At 48.5% G+C, this 9,766-nt stretch overlaps 1 pseudogene; it reads left to right on the top strand.

Moving 5' to 3' along the window:
* The first annotated feature begins 2,636 nt into the window (after positions 1 to 2,636).
* LOC118665746 lies at positions 2,637 to 3,715 on the top strand (annotated as a pseudogene).
* The last annotated feature ends 6,051 nt before the right edge of the window (positions 3,716 to 9,766 follow it).

The following is a 9,766-nucleotide window of genomic DNA, read 5'->3' as shown; positions in this document are numbered from 1 at the left end:
TATATACATATTTATCAACAATTGAACCTAAAAATCAAAATAAATGAACAGGAACTCTAATGAAAAATAAGCTGGTGAGTAAAATAGAATGAGAGGCATGGAAACATGGAACAGACTGACAAATCTCAGAGCGAAGGGGGAGGAGGGGGAGATTAACCAAAGATCTTACCTATGGACACCAACAAAAGGGTGGTGAAGGCCTGGGGCAGGGCAGGAACCAGGTGGAGGGGGGATTACGGGGGTGGGGGGGGAGACATCTTATAATACTCTCAATAATAAAGATTTTTTTAAAAAGAGCGAGAGAAAGATAAAATAAAATAAGGACAATGAAAACTCAAAAACTTTGGAGAACAGCTTCACTGCCTACCATATGTAATATAGATAAATGTTCATTCTTAAAAGGTGCAGGGTGCGCTCGCTGGTTTGGCTCAGTGGATAGAGCGTCAGCCTGTAGACTGAAAGGTCCTGGGTTCAATTCCGATCAAGGGCACATGCCCGGGTTGCAGGCTCGATCCCAGGAGGGGGCATGCAAGAGGCAGCCAATCAATGATTCTTATCATTGATGTTTCTCTCTCTCTCCCTCTCCCTTCCTCTCTGAAATCAATATATATATATATATTTTTAAGGTGTAGGGCAACATGAAGTGAAAAGGGTTCATATAAAAGCATTGCATTACTCTAAAGATTAGTCCTGTCCAAGATTTTCAACACCCCCTTCCCAGTAGCCACAGAAAGCCTTGGCTGGGTGCACAGGCCCTGCCGCTGTAGAGACAGACCCCCGCTGTCCTTTTTCCTGGATTCAGGAGGAGCCCACACTGCTTATAAATGGAGTTTCCATCAAGGTCCCGCAAGAGACTGAAAATTCAGGCCTCTGCCTCTTACTTACTTCATTCCTTGGATTCATTTTGTTATCCCAGCCCTGCCCTCGTTCACTTAGATTTCCTTCTGGGAGTAGGTGCCAGGAATCCTCTGAGCGTCAGGGTGAAAAAGCTCTAGGGCAGCCCCTGCAGGATAGAGCCGGGAGCTGTGGGAACGGGCGCCTCCTCTCCACATGCTGCCTGAGGCCTTGGCCTGGACTTCAGAGAGTCTCCAAGCCAAAGCTCCTGGGACTAGAACAACTGAGTGTTATAGTGAGTTACAATGAGCTTGGTAGACAGAAGGCCTAGCTGGAAACTCCTTCTATATCAGCTGTGTGACCGGGGGCAGAAATTCTTTGAAAAATGAGGATGGTTATGACCTCTGATAATGTGCCATGAAGAGTAGCAGTTTGTAAATGAAGCGTCTGGCACATAGTAATGGCTTAATAAATGGTAGCTATTATCATGATAGTTGGAGCTAAATAGAAGCCCTGGGCACTTTCATACAAACTGCAGAGCGTTAGTTCTGGGGGCCTGGGACTTCATTTCCTGTGACCTTGGGCTATGTTTAGAGTAAAAGAATGATGAGTTCTTGTTAATTGGTTAAAACTAGTGCAGTGCTATTGCTTTCATTACATGTGCACATCTAATTTGCGTGGATGAAATATAAACCCAGTATGGATGAATATGGATGTAATCATCAAAAGTCCAAATGTTGATTAAAAAGAAATCTAGAAAAAACTTTCTGCTAAGATCTACTGCCAAAGAGCCTTAAGGAGCTCTAGCCGGTTTGGCTCACTGGATAGAGTATCGGCCTGGGGACTGAAGGGTTCCAGGTTTGATTCTGGTCAAGGGCATATACCTTGGTTAGAGGCACATCCCCAGTAGGGGGTGTGCAGGAGGCAGCTGATCGATGTTTCTAACTCTCTATCCCTCTCCCTTCCTCTCTGTAAAAAATCAATAAAATATATATTTAAAAAGAGAGAGAGAAAAAAAAAGAGAGAGAGAGAGAGAGAGAGAGAGAGAGAGAGAGAGAGAGAGAGAGAGAGCCTTAAGGAGGTAAAGACTAGCTTTCATTTCTTTTACTTCTCACATTGCTGTTCTGGTTTGAATTCTTGAGTTAGCAATTACTTTATGTATTATGATACAATGGCAAATAAAAATACATAAAATCTGGAAACATTCACGTAAACATTTTTAAAAACAGATTGGCTTGGATGGCCATACACAACCCTTGTCTGGAACTGAGACTAGGCTGCCCCCTGCTGGGACTTTGTAGTACTGCAGTGACTCCATAACCATTGGGCCATTTGGCCCTCATACTGAGGCTTTATGAACCCAGGCCATCTCCATCTTCATAGCTGTGAGTCTGTGGGTCTCCCACTGGTGTACAGACCAGCTGAGGGCAGTGGCCCTCAAGTGTTTGTTATTCTTTGAGGAAAGAGATCACATCTTTTACTTCCCAATAATGCCTTACATTGGTATACAATTTAAAGAGTCATTTCAGCCCAGCCGGCATGACTCAGTGATTGAGCGTTGACCTATGAACCAGGAGGTCATGGTTCCGTTCGATTCCCGCTCAGGGTACATGCCCAGGTTGTGGGCTCGATCACCAGTGTGGAGCATTCAGGAGGCAGCTGATCCATGATTCTCTCTCATCATTGATGTTTCTATCTCTCTCTCCCTCTTCCTCCCCTCTGAAATCAGTAAACAAAATATTTTTTAATAAAGAAATAAATAGGGGAGCGGGGCGCGGGGATCAGAGAGCGGCCGGCGGGCAGATGGGCGGCGGGGGTTTTGCACCGGCGGCGGAGGACGCAGGCCTTGTCGGTTGGGTGCGAGACCACTGAGCCCAAGGGCGGCTTCTGGAGCATCTCCTGCCAGTCGCAGCCCGAGAGACGGGGCTGCTCAGCCGGCGTCACCATGACCAAGGCCGGTAGCAAGGGCGGGAATCTCCGCGACAAGCTGGACGGCAACGAGCTGGACCTGAGCCTCAGCGACCTGGAGAGGTCCCGGTCAAGGAGCTGGCTGCCCTCCCAAAGGCCACCATACTGGATCTGTCCTGCAATAAACTGACTACTCTCCCGTCGGATTTCTGCGGCCTCACACGCCTGGCGAAGCTGGACCTGAGTAAGAACAAACTGCAGCAACTGCCAGCCGACTTCGGCCGTCTGGTCAACCTCCAGCACCTGGATCTCCTCAAAAACAGACTGGCCACCCTGCCTGTCAGCTTTGCTCGGCTCAAGAGCCTGAAGTGGCTGGACCTGAAGGATAACCCCCTGGATCCTGCCCTGGCCAAAGTGGCAGGGGACTGCCTGGATGAGAAGCAGTGTAAGCAGTGCGCCAGCAAGGTTTTACAGCACATGAAGGTCCTGCAGGCGGATCAGGAGCGGGAGAGGCAGCGGCCAAGGAGGCTCAGGAGCGGGAGGTGCGCAAGCGGGAGAAGGCGGAAGAGAAGGAGCGCCGGAGGAAGGAGTACGATGCCCTCAAAGCATCCAAACGGGAGCCCGAGAAGAAACCCAGGGAGGAAACGAATCAGGCATCGAAACCCAAGTCTGGCTCTCGGTCCCGTAAGCAGCCAGCCCGGAAGCACACCGGTCCTGGGCGGTGCTGAAGCTGCTGCTGTGCGTGGCGGGCGGGCGGGCTGGTGGTGTGCCGGGCGACGGAGCTGCAGCAGCCCCTCTGCACCCGCGTGAACACCATCTACGACAATGCGATTCGGGGTCTGCGCAGCCACCACAGCCTCCAGTGGGTCCTGCAGACCGACCCCCAGCAATGAGCGTGTCCTCAACACCCGCTGCCTCTCAGCCCTGGGACTTGGATTCCTATGGAATTGGGTTCTGCTGGACACAACCTCTTTTTAGCCGTCAGACCTACCTGCCGTCATTAAATGGCTGCTGATTGGTACTTGGAAAAAAAAAAAGAAAGAAATGAATAAATAAAATAAAATAAAGAGCCATTTCACACACATTTCACATGTCCTGATAGCCCTGTGAATTAAGGCTAGACAGAAGTTATCCTCAGTTTACATGGAAGAATACAGGTTAAGAGACAGCAAGTGATTTGCCCAAGATCAAACGGCCTGTAAATGAAAAAAAAATTATAGAATCCAGGCCTGTGGACACCTAGGCTTGTGTTCTTTCTGCCTGACCATAATAAAACCATTACTTTTATTTTTAAAAATAGCTTATTTAGCCCTAACTGGTTTGGCTCAGTGGATAGAGCGTCGGCCTGCAAACTGAAGGGTCCCAGGTTCGATTCCAGCCAAGGGCATGTACCTTGGTTGTGGGCACATCCCCAGTAGGGGGTGTGCAAGAGGCAGCTGATGGATGTTTCTCTCCCATCGATGTTTCTAACTCTCTATCCCTCTCCCTTCCTCTCTGTAAAAAATCAATAAAATATATTTAATAAAAAAAATAGCTTACTTACTATGTCCTAGGTCAGCGATTTTCAGCCCTGGCTACACATTAAAATCCCTTAGGATACTTAAAAAAGTACTCCCCATCCTAGCTGGTTTGGCTCAGTGGCTAGAGCATCAGCCTGTGGACTGAAGGGTCCCAGGTTCGATTCCAGTCAAGTGCACATGTCCAGGTTGTGGGCTTGATCCCCAGTGTGGGGGGTGCAGGAGGCAGCCCATCAATGATTCTCTCTCATTATTGATGTTTCTCTCTCTCTCCCCCCCCTTCTCCCTTCCTCTCTGAAATCAATAAAAATATGCATTTTTTTAAAAATAACTCCCATAGTGGGTCCCTCCACCCCAACCAATTACATCAGATCTGTTGTTAGGGTTTTAGGCCATTTGAGATTTTTATTAACTACTAGAGCCCAGTGCACGGATTCGTGCACCAGTCGGGTCCCTCGGCCTGGAGTGCACCCTCTCGCAATCTGGGACCCCTCGGGGGATGTTGGATAGCTGGTTTCGGCCCAATCCAGACAGGAGGGAGCCTGATCCTGTATATTGAGCATGTGTCCCCTGGTGGTAGTGCACATCATAGTGACCAGTTGACCAGTCGTTCACTTGCTTAGGCTTTTATATATTGATCCCAGATGGTTCTAATGGACAGTATCAAGTGCCATTGTGTAAGTGCTTTATAAACACCTCATTTAAACTTCATCCCCATCTTATCAGCTGAGTATTACTGTCCACATGCTGCAGGTGAGGGGACCAAGGCACAGGAAGGACGAGTAAAATTTCCAGCTGATACCACAGTTCCCAAACTGTGCGCCAAGGTGCTCCCAGTTGCCACAGTGGGGTTCCGCAGTATATGTGAAAAATTTCAGGGAAACAGCAATACTCTCCATCTGTGAACTACTAGCTCAAGGCAGTTCACCGATTCTACAGCAGATGGTGGTACAGTCCTATCTGTGACATTATGACTTTGCAAACTGGATTTTTCAAGGTGAGGTCAATGTGGAACAGGAAATGAATGTGGTGGTGTTCAGTCTGGTTCCAGAGTTAGAAAAGTGATGCAATGCCCAACAGTCACAAATATCCCATGAGCAACTGTAGTAACCTAATTGTGGTAACTTTAATTGAATTAAACTTTTTCTTTCAATTTATTACTTTTTCAAATGGCTATGTGGTTAGGACATAAATATGTGTTAATTTGTCTGGACCTGGCTACTTAATAAAGGGAACTTGCCCAGCCGGTGAGGCTCAGTGGTTGAGCATTGACCCATAAACCAGGTTACAGTTCAATTCCTGGTCAGGGCACATGCCAGGGTTTCGGACTCAATCCCCAGTAGGGGGAGTGCAAGAGGCAGCCGATCAATTGTTCTCTCTCATCATTGATATTTCTCTCTCTCCCTATCCCTTCCTCACTCTGAAATCAATAAAAACATATTAGAAAAAAAAATAAAGGGAACTTGATGGCATTTTGGGGGGAAAAAAAGGCATTGAAGCATTATGGGCACCACCTTAATACCAAGGCCACACAGAAAGGGCTAGAGGTAGGATTTGAATTTGGTCAGTTTGACCCCAGAGTCTGAGCACTTAACCATTCCTCTGAACTAGGTTCAATCAGTGCTTTTCTTCTGTGCCCTGTCCTAGATGCTGAACCCTAAATGTTGAATTAGGGGTCAACCTGAATTGTTGGAGCAGACATAAAGTGACCATTACTATCAGGACCACAAACCATTACAGTGTCCTCTGGCAAGTTTATATAACATCCCTGAGTCACAGTTTCCCCACCTGTAAAACAGAGATAGTAAAATCTACACTGCAGAGTTGTGAGGATGACATAAGATAAAAACCGTAAGGTATCTATCTCAATGTTTGTTCTTCCCCTGGCTTCCCTCCTTACTTCCATGACAGACCTAAAGAATAGGAACACACCAATGTCCACAGATGTGTGAAACACACACACACACCATCTAACCATCTGTGTCTGCCCAATCTTCAACCTCAAGCACATTATTATTATTATTTTAAAATATTTTTATTTATTTCAGAGGGAGGGAGAGGAAGAGAGAGATAGAAACATCAACGATGAGGAAGAATTATTGATCGGCTGCCTCCTGCATGCCCCCTACCAGGGATCGAGCCCGCAACCCGGGCATGTGTCCTTGACTGGAATGGAACGTTTCCGGGGCAGTGAACAGACCATCTAGGTCAGTGGCTCTCAACCTTCTGGCCCTTTAAGTACAGTTCCTCATGTTGTGACCCGACCATAAAATTATTTTCGTTGCTACTTCATAACTGTAATGTTGCTACTGTTATGAATCATAATGTAAATATCTGATATGCAGGATGGTCTTAGGCGACCCCTGTGAAAGGGTCATTCGACCGCCAAAGGGGTCGCGACACACAGGTTGAGAATGGCTGTAATTTACTGAAGTCCTACCACAGGTAAACTCTTTATTGGCAGTGTGTGTGTGTGTGTGTGTGTGTGTGTGTGTATGTACACATGCACACCATGACAGTGTGAGTCCTACACTAATCTTCCCTATCTTGCTACATATACTAGTAGACACTACCTTCTTAAGACCCTCATGATCCCAGGCTAGGATCCTACCTAGATGGCAGGCCTCGTTTGATTATTTTTCTTTCTTTTAAATATATTGTCATTGATTTCAGGGAGGAAGAGAGAGAGAGAAACTTCAATGATGAGAGAGAATCACTAATCGCTGCCTCGTGCATGCCCCACACTGGGGAATGAGCCTGCAACCTGGGCGTATGCCCTGACCGGGAATCCAACTGTGACCTCCTGATTCATGGGTCGACGCTCAACTACTGAGTCACACCGGCCAGGCATGGTCTGATTCTTGGCTGTCATGTGGACATGCTTTGCATTTCAGCAGCCCTGATGAGAAAGTTCCAGTCTTAGGTGGGACTTATATTAACCCTTCACTCACCAGGGGCAGTGGATCAGAAGTGAGGTGACGGCAAGATGGTGCTGCACGCATTCTGAATGTGGACAAAAAAAGGAGTTTTATGGAAAGTAGCCTCACGTTGTGGTCTGGTCATGAATTCTTACCTGGGCAGGTCTTCGTGGGTAGCTTTTTATCACTCCAGTCATCTGACTTTTTAGAAAGGTTTATCTTTGCCTTAAGCAAATCCTGTCCATTGGTTCTGTGCACCTAGGTCAACACACCTTTGCAATGCCCCCTTTCAGACCCTTCTTTCACAGTATAACCACATCAGGAGAGCACTAATCTTGTTAACTGTTTTGTAGTCCAATCCCCACTTTATTTTCTCTCACCTTCACGTAATCTTCCTTACTTCCCTCCTTAATTCCAAATGCATAAAATAAACTGTCATTTATTGGAAGCATTTTTCTCAGTCTGTTGAGCTTGTGTTTCTGGGGTATTCTCTGTTTGGCTCAAATAAATCTTTACAAAAATTCCTTGCAGTTTCAGACATTCTTACTTCAATATGGGTTTGAGAGACCTGGGGATGACTCATTGCTCCCAGCAGAAACTTTAGCATAGAGATACTTATTTTATAGGTGAGGGTTGGACACCAGAATTCTCTCCATGGTTGAGAAGGAGATTTGGCTTATTCTATTTAAATCTTTGGAGCTCCCCGGTTGTGTAAGACTGGAGGTTGGGATGGGGGTGTTAGAACAGCCAATCTAACAAGCTTGCCCTATAATGCCCACGTGGTGGCTTCTGGGCATATGGCCCAGGCCAGTCCTGACGCTCACCCCCATCCCTACCCTGGAATTCAGTTACCTAAAACACCAACCTCACCATCTTTTTTTTTTTTTTAATAAACACTTACTTTCTTTTCTTTTTTAAAATAATTATTGATTTGAGAGAGAGAGAGAAACATCAATTTGTTGTTCCACTTACTTATGCATTCATTGGTTGATACTTGTATGTGCCCTGACGGGAGATCGAACTCACGACCTTGGTGTATTGGGAGGCTGCTCTGACCAGTTGAGTTATCTGGCCAGCGCTGTCTTTTTAAAAAGTATTATAGCCCTGGCCAGGTAGCTCAGTTGGTTAGAGCGTAGTCCCCATGCACCAAGGTTGCAGTTTGATCCCCTGTCATCTGTCTCTGTCTCTCTCCCTTCCTCTCTCTCTCAAATCATTAAAAATTATTATAAGCAAAATTAGCCAGGGTTGCCCACCCAGAGTGGTTGAGCATCAGCCTCTGAACCAGGAGGCCATGGTTCAGTTCCCGCTCTGGGCACATGCCTGGATTGCAGGCTCGATCCCCAGTGTGGGGCGTGCTGGAGGCAGCCAATCAATAATTCTCTCTCATCATTGATGTTTCTCTCTCTCTCTCCCTCTCCTTCTCCCTTCCTCTCTGAAACCAATAAAAATACATTTTTTAAAAATTAGCCAGGGTAGAAATATCCCCAAGGAGGCACTGCTTTTGAGAAGCACCTGAAGGCTTCAAGCCCTTGACCTGTTTGTGACCAGGGCAAGACCTATGCCTCCCCAGCTTTTGGGAAAGACTCAGTCACCCCGGCCCTCCCTGCCAAGCCCAGAGTGCTGATGTCATCGGTGCAGGAGGCTTGACTGGACAGGGACCTTTCACCTCCTTCCTGCCCGCTCATTTCCCTGCTGCAGCCGCAGGTGCCTGGATTGCAGGCAGCACCTGCTAACACAGAGCCCGACTCCTCTGGTGGTAGCAGCAGGAGTTGGACTGGACTCTGCCGTCCTCGGGAGCTTTGCGATTCTGGCCCAGGCTCTGGGGGCTCCCCAGGGTTCCTCTTCAGGTTGCTGTGTCGTCATCCTCAGGGAGGGGGGGGCAGCTGCCTCGCTGAGTTTGGGGACCATCGCCTTCTGGAGGCCGCTCCACGCGGAGAACAGTCTAAGACAGACCCCTCTCCTAAGGCCTGAGAAGAGGGTGGCTTCGGAGGCGGCTGCGCGTTCCCGTCTAAGGGACGGGGCAGACGTGGTTCTCCATCGCCAAACCTTCCCGCCCTGCCCCCGCCCGCCAGCAGGGATGCTGGTTCCTGCGGTAGGTCTGGGGGACTCTCCCTGCCTCTACGTCTGGGTTCAAGGGTAAAGGTGAGGACAGACCCCTCCCTTCCCGTTACGTGCGGCCCGGCTGTTTCCGGCTGAGTCAGCCCTGCGGGAAGAGCGCGGCTCCCACGGCCAGGGGCGGCTCGCCCGCGCACTTCCTCCCACGCCGGGCAGCCCCTCCACCCCCCACCTCGTAGCCGTGCGCTCCTGATTGGTGGCCCGATGGCCCAATGATGGCCCAAAGGCCAGACGGCGGGCAGCAGCACACAGCCGCCCAAGGGGGGCGAAGGGCCCGGCGAGCAGAGGGCTGGGAGGGGGCCCTGCGCTCTCAGACCGTCGGAGCCAGCGCTGTGAATCCCGAGAGGCACACCTTGACCCCCGCAAGTCGGGATGCGGCGCTTAGATTACCCTTCTCTCCTGGGACAAATTTGTTATTCGGGAATTTGCATAAAAGAGTGATTCCTCCCCAGCTCAGAAATTCCCTAGTAAAGT

This window comes from Myotis myotis, unplaced genomic scaffold (genome assembly GCF_014108235.1).
Source record: "Myotis myotis isolate mMyoMyo1 unplaced genomic scaffold, mMyoMyo1.p scaffold_m19_p_11, whole genome shotgun sequence".
Classification (NCBI taxonomy): Eukaryota; Metazoa; Chordata; class Mammalia; order Chiroptera; family Vespertilionidae; genus Myotis; species Myotis myotis.
Note: the sequence above shows the minus strand (reverse complement) of the source record. Positions and strands in the feature narration are given on the sequence as shown.